Source organism: Nycticebus coucang, chromosome 7, assembly GCF_027406575.1.
Source record: "Nycticebus coucang isolate mNycCou1 chromosome 7, mNycCou1.pri, whole genome shotgun sequence".
Taxonomy (NCBI): domain Eukaryota; kingdom Metazoa; phylum Chordata; class Mammalia; order Primates; family Lorisidae; genus Nycticebus; species Nycticebus coucang.
This window is the reverse complement of record NC_069786.1, coordinates 70,169,231-70,189,101: the sequence shown is the minus strand read 5'-3', so window position 1 is coordinate 70,189,101 and position 19,871 is coordinate 70,169,231. Positions and strand designations below refer to the sequence as shown.

The 19,871-nt window shown below is 38.1% G+C and overlaps 1 protein-coding gene and 1 pseudogene across 3 annotated transcripts in view; one reads left to right on the top strand and one right to left on the bottom strand.

The window, feature by feature from the left end:
• Nucleotides 1-19,871, top strand: part of SP3 (Sp3 transcription factor) — a 76,599-nt gene that overhangs the window by 44,580 nt on the left and 12,148 nt on the right. The gene's annotated exons all lie outside the window — the stretch shown is intronic.
• LOC128590077 (dnaJ homolog subfamily A member 1-like) lies at nt 9,981-11,173 on the bottom strand (annotated as a pseudogene).

The window sequence follows — 19,871 nt, the reverse complement described above, 5'->3', positions numbered from 1 at the left end:
TCTTGACGAGTGACATAAGCAAATACATATATATGAACCTGAAAGAAGATGTGTATCTACTAGGTAGAAAGTAAGAAATTTGAGAATAGTATTCTTAGAGGTAACCTGTTAAATACCAAGATGTGAGGTTATTCTTATAGGTAACCTATTAAATACCAAAAGGTGAGGTTAAAAAATCATGTATAATTTATTGTTGGTTTTGTGTATTTTCTCCCTTGGTCTTACTAAAAAGAGGGAGGTTTAAAAAAAACAAATATACCTGTCCTTCAGTACTTTCACTAAGAAAGCATTCGCTTATTTTAGTGATACAGCGTTGATTAGAAGCCTAGGCGATTGCAGGTGAAAAGGGAAGCAAACTATATTATGATCCGTTTTCTGTTACAGATGTACTTAATTTTGAATCAAGAGCAATATGGTATCTTCCAGTTTGAATACTTAACCTCCTTATTCATAATATGCAGCTTCACATAATTTTTGATTGTCCCTAAAAATTAAATCTACTGGCTGGGTATGGTTGCTCACACCTGTAACCCTAGCGCTTTGGGAGGCTGAGGCAGGTCGATTACCTCAGCTCAGAAGTTCAAGACCAGCCTGAGCAAGAGTGAGAGCTCATCTCTGAAAAAAAAAAAAATAGCTGGGCATTGTGGTGGGTGCATATATACTTGGGAGGCTGAGTCAAGAGGATCACTTAAGCCCAAGAGTTTGCGGTTGCTGTGAGCTATGACGCCATGGCACTCTTCTACTTAGGGTAACAAAGTGAGATTCTGTCTCAAAAAAAATTAAATCTACTCTTAGGATGAATGTTTGGTACTCTGAGGATTCAAATAGTGAGAGATGTGACTTATGATAGTTGGTTTTTTTTTTAATTGTTTTGGATTCATTGAGGGTACAATAGACCAGATTACATTGATTGCATTTGTTAGGCAAAGTCCCTCTTGCAATCCTGTCTTGCCCCCAAAAGGTGTGGCACACACCAAGGCCCCACCCCTCTTCCTCCATCCCTCTTTCTCCATCCCTCCCTCTTTTTTTTTTTTTTAGAGACAGAGTCTCACTTTACTGCCTTCAGTAGAGTGCCATGATGTCACAGGACTCACAGCAACCTCTAGCTCTTGGGCTTCCTCGATTCTCCTGCCTCAGCCTCCCGAGCAGCTGGGATTACAGGTGCCTGCCACAACGCCTGGCTATTTTTTGGTTGCAGTTCAGCCGAGGCCGGGTTTGAACCCGCCACCCTCGGTATATGGGGCCGGCGTCTTACCAACTGAGCCACAGGTGCCGCCCCCCTCCCTCTTTTTTTCTCTGAGCTCTCCCCTTCCCCCACCCCCACCGAGACCTTAATTGTCATTAATTGTCCTCATATCAAAATTGAGTACATAGGATTCATGCTTCTCCATTCTTGTGATGCTTTACTAAGAATAATGTCTTCCACGTCCATCCAGGTTAATACAAAGGATTAAAAGTCTTCATTTTTTTTTTAATGGCCGAATAGTATTCCATGGTGTACATATACCACAGCTTGTTAATTCATTCCTGGGCTGGTGGGCATTTAGGCTGTTTCCACATTTTGGCGATTGTAAATTGAGCTGCAGTAAACAGTCAAGTGCAAGTGTCCTTACGATAAAAGGATTTTTTTCCTTCTGGGTAGATGCCCAGTAATGAGATTGCAGGATCAAATGGGAGGTCTAGCTTGAGTGCTTTGAGGTTTCTCCATACTTCCTTCCAAAAAGGTTGTACTATTTTCCAGTCCCACCAGCAGTGTAAAAGTGTTCCCTTCTCTCCACATCCAACCAGCGTCTGTAGTTTTGAGATTTTGTGATGTGGGCCATTCTCGCTGGGGTTAGATGGTATCTCAGGGTGGTTTTCATTTGCATTTTTCTAATAAATAGGGATGATGAACATTTTTTCATGTTAGTCATTTGTCTTCTTTAGAGAAGGTTCTATTCATGTCTCTTGCCCATTGATATATGGGATTGTTGGTTTTTTTCAAGTGGATTAATTTGAGTTCTCTGTAGATCCTAGTTATCAAGCTTTTGTCTGATTCAAAATATGCAAATATCTTTTCCCATTGTGTAGGTTGTCTATTTGCTTTGGTTGTTGTCTCTGTACAGAAGCTTTTCAGTTTAATGAAGTCCCATTTGTTTATTTTTGTTGTTGTTGCAATTGCCATGGCAGTCTTCTTCATGAAGTCTTTCCCCAGGCCAATATCTTCCAGTGTTTTTCCTATGCTTTCTTGGAGGATTTTTATTGTTTCATGCCTTAAATTTAAGTCCTTTATCCATATTGAATCAATTTTTGTGAGCGGGGAAAGGTGTGGGTCCAGTTTCAGTCTTTTACATGTAGACATCCAGTTCTCCCAGCACATTATTGAATAGGGAGTCTTTTCCTCCAAGGTATGTTCTTGTTTGGTTTATCAAAGATTAGGTGGTTGTAAGGTGTTAGTTTCATTTCCTGGTTTTCTACTTGATTCCAAGTGTCTATGTCTCTATTTTTGTGCCAGTACCATGCTGTCTTGACCACTATGGCTTTGTATTGTAGTACAGCCTAAAATCTGGTATGGTGATGCCCCCAGCTTTATTTTTATTACTAAGCACTTCCTTAGCTATATGGGTTTTTTTCTGGTTTCATACAGAACACAGAATCATTTTTTCCAAATCCTGAAAGTACGATGTTGGTATTTTGATAGGAATGGCATTGAATAGGTAGATTGCTTTGGGAAGTATAGACATTTTAACAATGTTGATTCTTCCCATCCATGAGCATGGCATGTTCTTCCATTTGTTAATATCCTCTGCTATTTCCTTTCTGAGGATTTCATAATTTTCTTTATAGAGGTTTTTCACCTCCTTTGTTAGGTATATTCCATTTCTAGGTATTTCATTTTCTTTGAAACTATGTGCCCTTAATTAGCTTCTTATCTTGACTGTTATTGGTGTATACAAAGGCTGGTGACTTGTGGACATTGATTTTATATACTGAGACATTACTCTATTTTTTGATGACTTCCAGGAGTCTTGTGGTTGAGTCTTTGGTTGAATAGTAAAGGGGACAGAGGACAACCTTGTCTGGTTCCAGTTCTAAGAGGAAAAGCTTTGAGTTTTACTCCATTCAGTAAATATTAGCTGTGGGTTTGTCACCGATAGCTTCTGTCAGTTTCAGAAATGTGCCACCTATGCCTATACTCTTCAGTGTTCTAATTAGAAAAGGATGCCGGATTTCATCAAATGCTTTTTCTGCATCTATTGAGAGGATCATATGGTCTTTATTTTTGCTTCTGTTAACATGGTGGGTAATGGACTTGGTTATGTTAAACCAGCCTTGCATCCCTGGGATGAAACCTACTTGATCATGATGTATGAGTTTTTTGATGATAAGCTGTAATCTATTGGCTAGGATTTTGTTGGGAATTTTCGCATCTGCATTCATGAGTGAATTTGGTCTGAAATTCTCCTTTTTTAGATGGGTCTTTTCCTGGTTTTGGTATCAAGGTGACGTTTACTTCGTAGAACGTGTTGGGGAAGATTCCTCCCTCCTCAATTTTTTGTAATAATTTCTGCAGGACAGGAGTAAGTTTTTCCTTGAAGGTTTGATAGAATTCTGGTGTGAAGCCATCTGGACCAGGGCATTTTTTGGTTGGAAGCTTTTTTATTATTTCTTTAATCTCAGTGCTTGAAATTGGTCTGTTCAGGAGTTCTGTTTCTTCCTGGCTAAGTCTAGGGAAAGGGGTGATTCCAAATATCGATCCATTTCCTTCACATTGTCAAATTTCTGGACATAGATTTTCTGGTAGTATTCAGAGATGATCTCTTGTATCTCTGTGGGATCAGTTGTTATTTCCTCTTTATCCTTTCTGAGCAAGGTTACTAGAGATTTTACTTTTCTATTTCTAGTTATTCTGGCCAAAGGTTTATCTATTTAATTTATTTTTTCAAAAAACCAACTCCTTGTTTTGTTAATTTTCTGAATGATTCTTTTGTTTTCAGTTTCATTGATCTCTGATTTGATTTTGGATGTTTCTTTTCTTCTACTGGGTTTAGACTTAGATTGTTCTTCTTTTTCTAATTCCATAAGATGCCTTGTGAGTTTTTTGATGCGCTCTCTTTCTGCTTTTTGAATGTAGGCATCTAAAGCCATAAATTTTCCTCTCAAACCTGCTTTTGCAGTATCCCACAGGTTTTGGTAACTTGTGTCTTCATTGTTATGCTCAAGGAAGTTAATGATTTCCTGTTTTATTTCTTCCTGCACCCATCTGTCATTCAACAGAAGGTTGTTTAATTTCCGTGCTTTTGTGTGGGGTTGAACATTTTTGTTAGAGTTGAGTTCCACCGTTAGTGCCTTATGGTCTGAGAAAACTTCTATTCTTTTGATTCTGTTGAAGTTTGTTTTTTTGCCTAGGATACAGTCAATTTTGGAGAATGTTCCTTGGGGTGATGAGAAGAATGTATGTTCTTTATCTTTGGGATGGAGTATTCTATATGCGTTTGTCAAGCACAGTTGTTCTAGGGTCTTATTTAAATCTCTTATATCTTTGTTTAATTTCTGTTTAGAGGATCTGTCCAGCTCTGTAAGAGGAATGTTAAAGTGCCCTGTTATTATGGTATTATCAGATATCATATTGCTCAGACTGAGTAAGGTCTGTTTCAAGAATCTGGGAGCATTTTAATTGGGTGCATAAATATTTAGAATCGAAACGTCTTCTTGTTGTATTTTTCCCTTGACCGATATAAAGTGACCATCTTTGCCTTTTTTGACTTTAGTTGCTTTAAATCCACATGTATCTGAAAATAAGATTGCAACTCCTCTTTTCTTCTGAATTCCATTTGCCTGAAAAATTGTCTTCCAACCCTTGACTTGGAGTTTTAATTTGTCTTTTGAAGCCCACATGTATTTCCTGCAGATAGCAAATGGATGGTTTGTGTTTTTTAATCCAGTCAGCCAATCTGTGCCTCTTCAGTGGGGAATTCAAGCCATTAACATTCATTGAGATAATTGATAAGTGTGGTAGTGTTCCATTCATCTTATTTGGTGAGAGTCCATTGCTTAGTTTTATCTTTTGCATCAGTGTGAAAGTTAGGTTCTGCCCTTTAATTTCTGAGTTCTTACTTTGCTGCTGATCCATTGTGATGGTCAGTGTGTAGAACAGGTTGAAGTATCTCTTGTAGAGCTGGTCTTGTGACGAATTTCCTCAGTGTTTGTATATCAATAAATGATTTGATTTCTCCGTCAATTTTAAAGCTTACCTTAGTAGGATATAAAATTCTGGGCTGGAAATTGTTCCGTTTAAGTAGATCAAAGATAGATGACCATTGTCTTCTTGCTTGGAAAGTTTCATTAGAGAAGTCTGCAGTCACCCTGATGGATTTGCCCCTGTAGGTCAACTGGCGCTTACCTCTGGCAGCTTGAAGAATGTTTTCTTTTGTTTTGACTTTGGACAGGTTCATCACAATGTGTCTTGGAGAAGCTCGGTTAGAGTTGAGGCGACCTGGGGTCCGATAGCCCTCTGAAAGCAGTGTGTGAGAATCTTTGGCAATATTTGGGAAATTTTCATTTATAATATTCTCTAGTATGGCTTCCATTCCCCTGGGGCATTCATCTTCCACTTCTGAGATTCCTATAACTTGTATGTTGGAACGCTTCATAAAGTCCCATAATTCTGTCAGTGACTATGTTCTGCTTTCTCTTTCTTCTTTTCTGCGTCTTTAACTATCTGAGTTATCTCAAGAACTTTGTCTTCTCCCTCCGAAATTCTTTCTTCTGCATGATCTAAACTGTTGCTTATACTTTCTATTGCATCTTTTAAGTTCCCTAATTGACTGCTTCAGTTCCTTCAGCTCTGCTATATTTTTTCTATGTTCTTCATATCATTCATCTAGTATTTGGTTCTGTTTTTGGATTTCCTTTTGGTTATTTTTCACTTTATCAGCAGTTTCCTTCATTGTTTCCATTATTTCCTTCATTGTTTTCATCACGTGTATTCTTAATCCCCTTTCTGTATTTTCTAACATTTCTTTATAGGTGGAATTCTCTGCAGTAGCTACCTTACGGTCCCTTGGAGGCATTGCTCTGGACTGGTTCTTCATGTTGCCAGGAGTTTTCTGCTGATTCTTCCTCATGAGTGATTTTTAAAATCTGTTTCGTTGCCCTAGTTTTCCTTTCACCACTTCTTGCTCTTTAAGTTGCCATGCCTGTGGACTAGGATTTCGATGAGTCCTTTTGGTACAGGACCAGAATGATGAAATGGTTGAAGAGCAAGAAGGGATCAAAGAAAGTAAAAAAGAAAGAAAGAGAAGAAAAAAGAGATAGGAGAGGTGGTGGGTAAAAGGGAATATTGACAAAAAGAAGAGGGGCACAGAAAGAGGGAAACAGAGCATATAGGTGTACAGGTTTTTAAGTGTACAACCTTAAAAACCCTCCCCCTGCTGGGGATGCCGGGGGTGGTTCCCTTGAGGTCAGCACCTATTTGCTAGCCTGTTCGGACACAGTACTCCACCTCCACCAAGTAGAGAGGAAAGACAAAAATGCTATAAATCAAACCAAAATAAGCAAACAGAAAACTTTATGGGATAAAATTGGGGGAAAACCAAATAATAGGGGTAGAAACACTAGCCAAAATGAAGTTCTAATTATTGAAAAAGGCAACAATGGAAAATTGTATTTAAACTAGAAAAATGGAGGGAAAAAAAAGAGAAGGTTGAAATTAAAAAGCAAAATAACAACAAAACCCAAACAAAACCAAAAACAAAGCGGTTTATGTATCTCGTTGAATATTGTTTGGGCAATAGGCGATCTTCTGGGGTAAGAGATGTTAATCACAATGCTGATACAACTGCAGGCCTCTGCTGATTTCTCAAACCCCCTAGGGTGGAGACCCTAAATCTCTCTTCAGCCCTCTTGAAAGGCACTTTAAATTTCTAAACTTGGCTAAGCAGAAGCTTTCCCAGGAAAGTGCTTGTTGCTGGGATCACTGCTGAAGTGGCTATCCACTTACCCAGTGTGCCAAAACCAGTCTCACTCTGCCCCTGAGGGTTAAGGCTGTAAGGCGGCTCAGTCCCCACCTTTAGGCTGCTCAGTCACTAGATTACTAGCTCCCACCTGATCCTTGCTCTGCTACCCTGAGGGCGGAGCTTGATGGTGCAGTTCTCTCACAATGGCTCTGCGCAGCCCACAGCTGAACACTATTAGCTCCGTCAGGTTCAGCGGCTCAGTCTGGGGCCCTAGATAATGCCCAAAGTTCTCTGCACTCCTGCCCAAGCTCTCCCAAGGCAGTTCAACTGAGTACTAAGTCTAAAACCACCAAAACAGCTCACAGGTAAGGCCTTTCCAGTTTTCAGTCTCACTGCTGCTGTACTTACCCCTGCCGGCGGGATTAGACCAAACAAACACACGCAACCACTTGTTGGTTTTCTACTGCTTTTGTCCTCCTCCTGGGGTCCAGAAGTCTCTCGCTGATTCCCAGTGTCCTCAAAGGGATTTTATAGGCAGATCCCACCAGCCAGAGATGCCTGGAGTCTTATCTCCCTGGACTCACCCTTGCCCAGTTGCAAGGAAGCTGTTACTTGGCCGCCATCTTGGAACAGGAGCCTATGATAGTTGCTTTTAAGACATCACTTTCTTGCTATTTCTTTGATAGCAATTAGGAAATATTGGTACTATGGGTTTTTTTTGCTATTATTTTAATCTGGTGTGGGAGGTAAGGCTATAGTAGCTTTAAAGCAGTCTTTTTTGTTTGTTTGTTTATCTGAAGGAGAGAGGGAAACTGCTCCCTAAAGTTTATGGGGAAACCAAAGAGCCATAATGGGAAAGAGGACTGTATGAAGTAGTAACTTAGAAACGTACTGATATATATCTTTCATAGTTTCTAAATTTCTTACCTGTGGTATTGAAGATTTTATTTGTGAAGTTCCTAAAGTAATTCCTCTATGGGAGTGGGAAGCAACAGGGAGACTTCACCAGATTTTTTAAATTATAGTAAAAAAAAAAAAACAGGTAACGTTGAATTCACTGTCTTAACCCTTTTTAAGTGTACAGTTCAGTATGCTTTTTAAGTATACTTTGTATTCATATATTATTATGCAGGAGAGTTCTAGAAATTTTTCATTTTGGAAAACTGAAATTCTGTATCAGTTAAATGTTACCTATTTACTTTTTGTTTCTGTGATTTTGACTACATTAGATACTTCATATTCATGAAATCATAGTATTTGTCTTATTTGCCTTCGCATAATGTCCTAGAGCTTCACCTGTGTTGTAGCATGCCATGAGATTGCCTGTTTCAGTACTGCACAATATTTCATTGTGTGTACATACACTAACTTTCCCAGATTTTAAACTCATGTTAATTTCATTTGATCAGTTAATATCACATATATTTATATGTAAGGGAAGCTAACTTAAAGCAGCCATTCCTGTGAACTTGCCCGTCACTGATCTTTAGGAATGTCTGCAGTATGGTTTTGCACAATTTTTTTCTTATGTTCTAACTCTATATCCATTTTCAATTATGTTTCTTTGTTTTCTCATCTAGAAAATAGATGGAAAAAATAATAATAACTTTAGAGTAGTTGGGAGCATGAAATGAATGTTAAGTGTTTACAGCAGTGCCTGACAAGTAGTAGATCTTACATGCTATCTATCATCATTGTTACCATCTGAGGGAGTAGAATACTGTCCCCTTAACAGGGGTGGGACTATCTAGTATTTGAGATTAAATAAGGTAAACCTAGTATTATAATATTCAAAGTATATTAATTGCACATCAGTCTTTTTGTCACATATTTATGGTAACACTACAAAATGAGATTAAGACATGTTAGAAAGTCATTTCCGTTTATGTGTATGTGTAATCTATAAAAGTTTACGTTGTCTAGATTTAATAGGAATAATCTCATTAATGTATAATGAGTAGAAAAGCTTTGAAGATAATTTGGAAGACTGCTATAAAATATAGAGGATTAATAAAAGATTAATTTTAAGTACGGAGGGAGAGGACTAGTTATAGAAAAGTAATGATCCAGGGCGGCACCTGTGGCTCAGTGAGTAGGGCGCCGGCCCCATATGCCGAGGGTGGCGGGTTCAAACCCAGCCCCGGTCAAACTGCAACAAAAACAATAGCCAGGTGTTGTGGCGGGCACCTGTAGTCTCAGCTGCTTGGCAGGCTGAGGCAAGAGAATCGCGTAAGCCCAAGAGTTAGAGGTTGCTGTGAGCCGTGTGACGCCACGGCACTCTACTGAGGGCGGTACAGTGAGACTGTCTCTACAAAAAAAAAAAAAAGAAAAGAAAAGTAATGATCCAAATTTAAGGAGATGGGAATTTGGGGGGAAGAGATTGCTTAATGTTAAAGCATAGATAATATGCATGTTATATTTGACAACGGGATAAAAATTTAGAGACAGAGTTTCATGTTAGTGCCCAGGTTGGAATGCAGCAGTGCAATTATACGGCTCCAAGGTTTCCTCCAAGGTTTCTTTTTGCCCCCTGTTCTTCCTCTTGAGTAGCTGGGCCTACCGGAATGTACCATAGTTCCCAGCTGGTTTAAAAATTTATTTTGTAGAGTTGGACTCTCCCTATGTTGCCCAGGCTAGTCTTGAACTCCTAGCATCTTACAGGTGTGAGCCACCAGCTTGGCCAAAATAACAGTTTTAAAACTGGATCCCTACTTTTAGGAATCCATTTCTACAATTTAGAACTATCCCCTTAAAAGAAAAGTTTTTAAAAAGTCTTTAAGTAGCTTTGAAACTCCCATAGAAATCTAAATAATTATAAAATATAATTAAAATAATGAAATTTTTGTAGGATTATCTTGTTCTGTTTGTTTTTTTTTTTTCAGAGCTTTTATATTTGCATTTATTCTTCATTTAACCTTTAAAACACTACTATAGTTGAATATTAAAACAGAAACAATAGCAAGTAGTGAGCATAATAGATTACAGTCCCTCACTCATTCGTTACTGCACAAAATGCCAGCATGAGTGTCATCACTGGCCTCGTTAAGAAGTTTGACACTGAACACCACCTCTGGGATGATGTTCATCATCCTCATATGCTTCTCCGTTGTCATGGCGCTGTCTTCACTGATTTGGATCAAAGTCCACCAGTTCTACTTGATCCCTTTCATCAGTCTCTTCTACTTCCTTCCTCTGGTAGAAGTTTTTCCAGCAATGAGAGTTTATCAGGAGAAAGAAAGCCATTTTCAGGAAAGTTTACCTTAAATTCGATGATTAGGCAACTCTTTTCATATGGTCTACAATAAGTTGGCATGCCTTCATTTAGCACACACTTGATGTCTCCATGCTTGACAATCTGACCTGGATGAGAGCTGATGACTATGGTTCAGTTGTCAAGAGTAGATATTGGCTTTTGGAAGCCACACAATGCTTCAACCAGCTGTGTATGCATACACATGCACAGGTCTTCTCCTCGTCAAGTAAAAACAGCATGGTCTTTCTGATCTAACACAATGATAATATCTCCTGGCTCCAAACCTGGTTCTTGGCCTCCTTCACCATGGAATGTTATCTTCTGGCCATCTTTCATGCCTTTTGTCAATATGAACTTCCAGAATCATCTTCACTCGAACTATCTTCCTTCCATTGCAGCTTTTACATCTATCTTTAGGACTGATCCGTTCTCCATGGCCCTGGCACTCCATGCACACAGACTGAATTTGCTGAACCATTCCAGGTCCTATCTGATGAATTCTTATTTACATTCTAGTACCCTGGCAATTGGGACAGCACTCTATTGCTCCTTTTTTGCCACCTTGGCCTTCACATTTGTCGCAAATTACATTCTTTTGCAGAGCCAGTTTTCTTGTGGCACCATTATATAAATCTTCTAAGGTAACTGAGAGCTGATGTACCACATTTTTACCTCTCCTTTCTCTCTGCATCCTTCCTCCTCCTCCAAAAAACATATCAAAGATATCCATGGGGGAACCAAAACCACCACCTGCTTCACCCTCTTTAATTGCCTGTTCTCCTCCTTTGTCATATAATTCCCTTTTCTTCGCATCAGAGAGCACTTCATAAGCTTGAGAAATCTGTTTAAACGTCTCGCCTTCATTTGGATTCTTATCAGGGTGGTACTTCAAGGCCAGTTTTCTATATGCCTTCTTTAGTTCTTCGTGAGTGACATTGGGTTTGACTCCCAAAACATCATAGTAAGTGGTTTCTTTCACCATTTTCTACAGCTGGTGAGAGGGCAGAGGCCCACTCAGTGTAGCGGAAAGGAACGCTTAGTTGTATGCTGCCCTGCACTCCTCTGCCTCCCACCGAGCGTTCTAGAAAGTTCCGCCCTGTTAGGGTTTTTAGTGGCAGGTGAAACTGATTAAAGGGCAACTGTAAATAAAATTAACTTAGATTCAAATGAAGTAATTTTATCAGTGCTTTAAAAAGTTGAAGGCAAAGAATTTGAAAGACTTTGATAAGAACAACACAATCCTAATGATATGCTATTGATAAAAGAAAAGGTCTCATTTTATCAATCACTCTAATTCATATTTATCTAGTGTTATTTATTTAAATTAAATATGCATGTTACAGACTTGAAAAACCAGTTGAGAATTTAGCTTAAATATTCTATTAGCGCTGATGATAAGTAATTAGCAGTTACTTTTAGGAAGAAGTATTTAGGATTTTCTTCTGGTAATTTTGTTTTTTTTTTTTAGAGATAAGAGTCTCATTATGTCTTCTTGGTAGAGTGCTATGGTGTCACAGCTCACAGCAACCTCCAACTCTTGGGCTTGAGTGATTCTCTTGCCTCAGACTCCCAAGTAGCTGGGACTACAGGTGCTCACCACAAAGCCCAGTTATTTTTTGTTGCTGTTGTCATTGTTGTTTAGCTGGCCCCGCCGGGTTCGAACTCACCAGCCCCGGTGTATGTGGCTGGTGCTGGAATCATTGTGCTACAGGTGCTGAGCCATCTTCTGGTAATATTTTTAATAGAAGTCTAGGCATGCCCTGATTTATTACTGCTTACCTAATATTGGTAATCAGTGTTACCTTTGTAGTGATATTGTGTGTGCCTCTGTGTATGTATATATTTCATCATTTAAGTTTTCTGCTTTCCTCTGTATTTCAACTCTTGAATAGGTGTTCAGGTTTTTTCTTAAATATATTTCCCCTTCAGAAGCTTGGTGTTTTGTTTTGTTTTCCTTGAGACAGAGTCTCACTTTGTCACCTTTGGTAGAGTGCAGTGGTATCACAGTTCTTAACCTCTTGGGCTTAAGAAATCCTTTTGCCTTAGCCTCCCAAGTAGCTGGGACTACAGGTGCCCCCCACAACATCTTGCTGTTTTTAGAGAGAGGGGGTCTCTTGCTCAGGCTGTCTTGAACTCCTGAGCTCAGGCAATGCGCCCACATGGGCCTCCCAGAGTGCTAGGATTAGAGGCATGAGCCGTTGCGTCCTGCCCATCACAAGCTTGTTTTATTGGTAGGCCTTGATAAAAACCATACTCATGGGTCACAAATGCTGTCAGGGCTTTAATTGGCCAAATGAAACAGAAATTTAAACATTTTGAGGTAGGGAATAGACATACTACAAAAAAACCCAGGACAATTTATAAAGTTCTTTAGTGTGTTATGCAGATATCCTTGAATGTGTTTTTGTTCCTTATATTTTTTGTGTTCGACTAGTGTGTTATGCAGATATCCTTGAATGTGTTTTTGTTCCTTATATTTTTTGTGTTCGACTTAGTTTTTTCCTTAAACATAAAAGTCAGATTTAAACGAGCATATTCATTTTTTATGCTACTAGTGTTTATGAAATATTGCTACTAAATATAAAAGCTGGTTTACAGTATTTCAGGTACTCTTAGGTATTAAATCTACATTTGTGAGCTAACCTACGAACTTCACTGCCAATTTATAATGCTTGCTCTTAACAGCAGAATTCTTAAGAGTTATCTATACTTGTCTCCAATTCATCTTTCTAGTCTCAAGTCTACTTTAGGCAGGGTTTTATCCTTCCTTTACTGAAAACAGCTCTTGTCAAGATCACCAGTGATTACTCCAATGTTATATCAAAGGAGCATTTCTTAGTTCTCATTGTAAGGAGTTTTCAAGCATTTGACATAGTTGATTATATTTTTCTTGAAAGGATTTCTTCATTTGGCTTCTGGATACCAGTTTCCTCCTATCTCACTGGCTACTTTCAATCTCCTTTGCTGGTTCTTTTTAATCTCTTCTTATTAATTTGGAGTGCCCTGGTATTTTATCCAGTTATTTCTGTATTTCACATGACTCTATACCAACTGTATATTCTTCTTTTGGCAGGCAGACTTCTCTCTAAACTCCAGACCCATTCACTGCCTGACCAGCATCTTTTGCATATTCAGTAGGTTATTTCCAAACTTTCGTGTCCAAGAATGGGCCACAGATTGGCACCCCCTTCCCCGTAATCTTTCTACCTTCATTCTACTTATCTTATGTAATGGCAATTCCATTTTCCTATTTTCTCAGGATAAAAATATTAGAAGTGTCTTTAGTTCTTTCTGTTCTCACACCTCACAGAGTAATGTGTTATCAGTCTGTTAGCAAATGTCTTTGACTCTACCTTCAAAACATTTTCTGACTGGCCAGTTCTGCCATCTCATCAGTTTTTGGCCACCATCATCTTTTGCTTTCATAATTATAGTAGCCTCCTAGTTGAATTAGTCTATTTCTGCCCTTTGCCTCCCAACAGTCTCTTTAATACATCCAGAGTGATCCTAGATTTACTTTAATAAAATGCGATTCAAATTATATCACCCCTCTTAATTCCAGAGTAATGAATTTTTTATCACTCAGAATAAACTGTGAAGTTCTTATAATAGTCTACAAGGTTGTACACAGTGGACTGTAACATCACATATGATTTTAATCTCCCTACCAACACTCACTATTTCTACCTTTGTGATTTTATCACTTAGTCCTCTTCCTCCACATTCATTCCACTCCATCAACAACAGGCCTCGTTGCTTTTCCCTGAACACACCAAGCTTTCCTTGCTTCTTGGAGTACTCCCCCCATTCTCTTGCTCTCTTGTCTCCTTCAGGGTTGTCAAATGTCTCTATATAGGGAAAGCCTTCAGCCACTCTATTTAAAACGGCAACCACTCCTCTCCTTTTGTTTCTTCCCTGCTTTTCCCCCAGAGCCTTTAACCACCACCTATAATACCATGTATTTACTTATTTTTGTTCTATCTTGCAACTAAAATGTAAGCTTGACAAAGGCATGAACTTAACTCTTGTTAACTACTTTATCTTTAGAACCTAGACAAGTGACTGGCATATTGTAGCTACTCACATATTTGTTGAATAAATACATTTATATTCTATACTTAAAATTAGGGATTAATTATCTTTAATAATTCCTAAGTAATCTTCTATACAGGGTGGCCATAAAGTTGGTGTGCAATTTAATTTTAATTGCACATGAATTTTATGGCCACCCTGTATATTACTTTCCGTTATCTCATTTAGAATAATCTTTATATTGAAGTATTAATATACATCCAGAAAATATACAGAGCATTTATATATAACTTGATGAAATTTTACAAATGGAGCATGTAGGAGAAACCACCACTTAGATCATGAAATAGAATATTATCGGCAACCTGTACCCAGATATCTCCCTGTACCCAGTCATTATCCCTGTCAAAAGTAGGTGATCACCATTTTTCTATGACCAAATAGCAGCCCTTACTCTTTCTTAGAGACTTAATTAGTTTTAGGTTCTCAGTGAAATTGAAGGCACAGAGATATACCATCTACCCCGTACTCCTACATACATAGCCTTCCTCCTTGTCAGCATACCCCACCAGGGTGGTACACTTGATACAGTTGATGAACCTGTACTGACACACCATTATCACCCAGAGTTCATACTGTACATTAGGGTTCCCTCTTGGTGGTGTAGATCCTGTGGGTTTGGACAAATGTATGTCATGTATCCGCCTATATTATACAGAGTATTTTAACTGCTCTGAAATTCTCTATGTTCTGCTTATTCATCTGTTTCTTCCCTTAACCCACAGGAACCATATCTTTTTTATTGTCTCAGTAGTTTTGCTTTTTTCCAAAGTGTCATATAGTTGGTATAATCATTGCCCGTTTTGAGTTTTATATAAATGGAATTTTTATTTATATTAAAATGTCACATATGATCCTATTCTCTGACCTTTTTTTCCCCCCAGTTTTTGGCCGGGGCTGGGTTTGAACCCTCCACCTCTGGTATATGGGGCCAGCACCCCACTCCTTTGAGCCACAGGCACCGCCCTTCCCTGATTTTTTTTTTGGAGACAGAGTCCCAAGCCGTTGCCCTGGGTAGAGTGCTATGGTGTCATATTTAACAGCAACCTCCAAGTCCAGCTCAAGCGATTCTCTTGTCTCAGTTTTTCTATTTTTAGTAGAGATGGGATCTCACTTTTGCTCAGGCTGGTATTGAACTTGGTGAGCTAAAGCGGTACACCTGCCTCGGCCTCCCAGAGTGTTGAGATTACAGGCGTGAGCTACCGCGCCCAGCCTCTATTCCCTGATTATCTAGAGAATACATGTAAATAAAGGGAAGTATGTTTACTTCTTTCATTTAAAATTAAGCTTATGAGATTCTTGTCATTGCATATAAATTGTTAATTTTTCTTGTTTTGATATTAGATCATGTATTAGATCATGAAATAGGATATTATTATACATGACATCTACAAATGTATTATTTTTCCATTCCAATACTACTAGATATATAGATCTTTTTCTAGTTTAGAATAATTACAAATAATGTGGCTGTGAATTTTGTACATGTTGTTTGGTGTCACATATACACATTTCTATAGAGTATACACCTGAGTATGAAATTGTTGGGCCATGGTGTATACATAGTTTCAGTTTTAGAAGATATGGATGAAAAGTTACCCAAAGTGGTTGTACTGATTTACACACTCACTATTATTGTGGGAGTTTTAGTTCCAGTTCTTTACCAACAGTTTGCTTAGTCTGTTCTAAAATACTTAGTCATTCTGTGGGTGTATAGTAATCATTATACATTTCATTGTGAGTTAAATTTTTATTTTCCTGGTATTTTTTAATGCTGAGTACCTTAGCATACTTCTGCGTGCCATTTTGATAGGTTATTACTTCACCTTCTCTTAAGGTACCTAGAATAATAGCATTATAGGTATCTAGAATAGCTATTGTTACCATGTAGGACACCAATACATCATGGTAAAAAAAAAAAAAAAATGTTTTTCGGCGGCGCCTGTGGCTCAGTCAGTAAGGCGCCGGCCCCATATACCGAGGATGGCGGGTTCAAACCCGGCCCCAGCCGAACTGCAACTAAAAAAAAAATAGCTGGGCGTTGTGGCGGGCGCCTGTAGTCCCAGCTACTCGGGAGGCTGAGGCAAGAGAATCGCTTAAGCCCAGGAGTTGGAGGTTGCTGTGAGCTGTGTGAGGCCATGGCACTCTACCGAGGGCCATAAAGTGAGACTCTGTCTCTACAAAAAAAAAAAAAATGTTTTTCTATCAGCTACGTGAAGATGTCAAGAAAAGATTTTAATTTGACTGCCTGGTTTTGATGACTTATTTTTAAGCTAGCTGTATTCAATTGTTACGTATTTGGCAAAGGGGAATTATTTAGAATTTACCAGATTAATTTTATAATGAGCATTCTAAAATATACACAGATTTGTATGAGTAAATTCAGTGGTTAAAAATGGGTATAACACTGTTGGGCAATTTGTCTTTAGTGATCACCTTTTGGTCATGTCTGTGACTTAATTTTACAAAAAAAACTTTATGTATTTTTTGTACATAGATGGAACATAGAAAAATAGAGGTTGAAATTTTTTCTAGGTATATTATTCATATGTTGGAAGTTTTTTTTTTTTTTTTTTTGTAGAGACAGAGTCTCACTGTACCGCCCTCGGTAGAGTGCCATGGCATCACACAGCTCACAGCAACCTCCAACTCCTGGGCTTAAGCGATTCTCTTGCCTCAGCCTCCCAAGTAGCTGGGACTACAGGCACCCACCACAGCGCCTAGCTATTTTTTGGTTGCAGTTTAGCTGAGGCCGGGTTTGAACCCGCCACCCTCGGTATATGGGGCCGGCACCTTACCGACTGAGCCACAGGCACCGCCTGTTGGAAGTTCTTTTAAAGAAAGTTTATTCATTTAGTTAGATTGCATTTTCTGAGCACTTCTGAATAAAGCATTTGTTATCTAAAGGTGCGAGCCCCAATTCCTGGCTATTCATTCTTGATATTAGTATGAGCTAATAAAGCTAAATCTACCATAAAGCATACGCGAAGGGGTTGACTTTTGAACTAGTTTTGAAGGATAGATAGAGGTTAGGTGAAGAACGAAAGAATTAGAAAATAGTCAAGGCAAGAGAAGTAGCATTTGCAAAGGTGTGACATTGGGAGAGGACATGTTTTGACAATGATGAAAATTTTAGTGTTTTAATGCTGAAGATGGAGCAGGTTGAGGCTAGATTGAGAACATTCTTGAATACCAGATAAATGAATTTGGGCTTAATCTGTATAAAATAGAGAATTGATGTGTTGAATTAGGAAAATGATGTACAATTAGATTTTTACTCATGAAGAAAATTTGGGAAGCTGGGTAGAAGATGAATTAGAGAAAGAGATTGAGAGGCTGGGAATGGACTGGCAGGACTCACCTGAAGTTGACAGAGCATTAGGTTGACTATAACTATTTCTTGGCCTCAGTGGTCTTTTCCATCTCAGTCTCCCAAAGTGCTGGGCTTGCAGGTATGAACCTCCATGCCCAGCCATTCATTCTTGATATTAGTATCACACACACACACACACACACACACACACACACACACACACACACACACACACACACCCCATTTTCCTACTGTTCTGTCACCAATAATGTTAAATACTCAAAAGATTGAAAAACTGTAAAATGAACAGCTTTAAAGAATCTGATAAAAATTACATGTTATAGATTCAGAATTTTCTAATTTGTATAGATATCCATATGCTTTCTTTCATTCAACTTATAAACGCTATTTTGAGCAATATTTGTGCATTATTTTGACGATACAGGTGGGTACCTGATTATAAAGGAATAGAGGTTAAGACTTACTGTGTAGCTGGAACAGTTTTATACACATCTTGAGTCTTACTTCACTTCTTCACTGAGAATATAGAAGCAAAAGATTGAATCCCCTTAATTTCCAGTTATCAAATCAAATTCACTCTGCATTCTGGCACCAGAATGGATAATTATGAATATTTATTGTATAAAAGAATGTGCTCTTAACTTTCCTTTCTCAGTGTAATAGGAAAGGATGGCTGTGTTCTATCAGCTAAACCTTCAAGGGATTGTCATCTCCTGGCTTTATCCTATGTTTTTTAGCATCTTCCTTTGTGGTGGGTCTTTCTCCTAAGCATTGAAACATTGTTTATTATCTTTTCTATCTTTCCATACAACTACCTGTCCCCCTTGCCTTTGTATGTTCTTTAGCTTCTACAATCTTGTTTCTTTCTATATCTTTATCATCCAGTCTTTTTGAAAAAGTTGTCTGTATTTGTTATCAGTGCTTTCTCACTTCTCATTCATTTTTTAGTTAGTTTCTTAATTCATCTGCATTTGATGTTCTCTACTTCCTTTCTTGAAACACATTTTTTTCCTTTTCTTTTACGGTGGCACATTTTCCTAGCTGCTCTCATCTCACCTTAAATGTTTTTGGTCTTCCTAGGTCACCTTCTCATCTCTGAGTAATGTAATTTACTTCTTTGGCTGGGCTTCTTCCTATATCTTCAGGGTGGTCATAAAGTTTGTTTGGAATTTAAAATGGTGTGCAATTTTAAATTGCCCACGAACTTTATGACTGTACATTGATAACTCTCACCTCTCTGTGTCTAGCGCACATTTCTCTCTGGGCACCAAACCTGTAAGTCCAGCCTTTTTATTTGTATGTCTCACAAACAGTTAAAACTCAGTGACTTTAAACCTTGAACTTACTAACTGTCCTTTTCCATCTAGAACTTTTCCAGTACTTCTCTCTCAATAAATGGCACTACCATCTACCCTGTTGTTCCAGTTTTTCCCTTGATTCTTGATGTGGTTGTTCTGGTAAACTAGTTTTAAGCTGTTTGAGGCAGTTTTTTTGATTGTTGGTTATACATTCTAGTTTTTATTAGTATAAATTTAGGAGTTATTAGTCATATTTGATTTTCAAGGTTAATTTTGTCCTGAGTATTAGTGACTAATATAGGTCTGAAATAATATTTTTAGTTAATGTCTGTTAAATCAAGATTTGTGGGAATTTCTGTTTTACCAAAGATAGTTATAGAGTCATTATTCTGCATCATTTATTGTTCCTAAAAAAAAAAAATTTAGTTTTCTGAAATTAAAATAACCTCAATCGATTTCTTAGTTTCACTTGGACAATTATATTGACAAATAAGGATGTTTGGCTCTGCAAAAAAAATGACACAACTTCCTGCCATATTCACTTTTTTCACCATTGCATGCTCATTTTGTTTCCCAGTCTGGTTTATGATAAAACTCCTTGAAAATAAAAACTATTCCATACTTCTATACCGCCTTCTACAGCAGTGGTTCTCAACCTTCCTAATGCCGCAGCCCTTTAATACAGTTCCTGTGGGTCACAACCCACAGACTGAGAACTGCTGTTATACAGTACTGTTTTGGCTATTACAGATATTTTAATAATGATTGGCTTTAAAGCTTAAGTTTGCAATAGTTTCAAGTGAATTCTACCTTTATTTGCATTCATATAGTGCCTGTAGATAGGCATAATACATGGAAATTGTGAAGTAGAGATTAAAAGCATTAGCATTTGTTCTAGTCTGAATTGATCATTGGATTTATTAACTAATTGAACAACTATAATTGAAGTTCTAGGC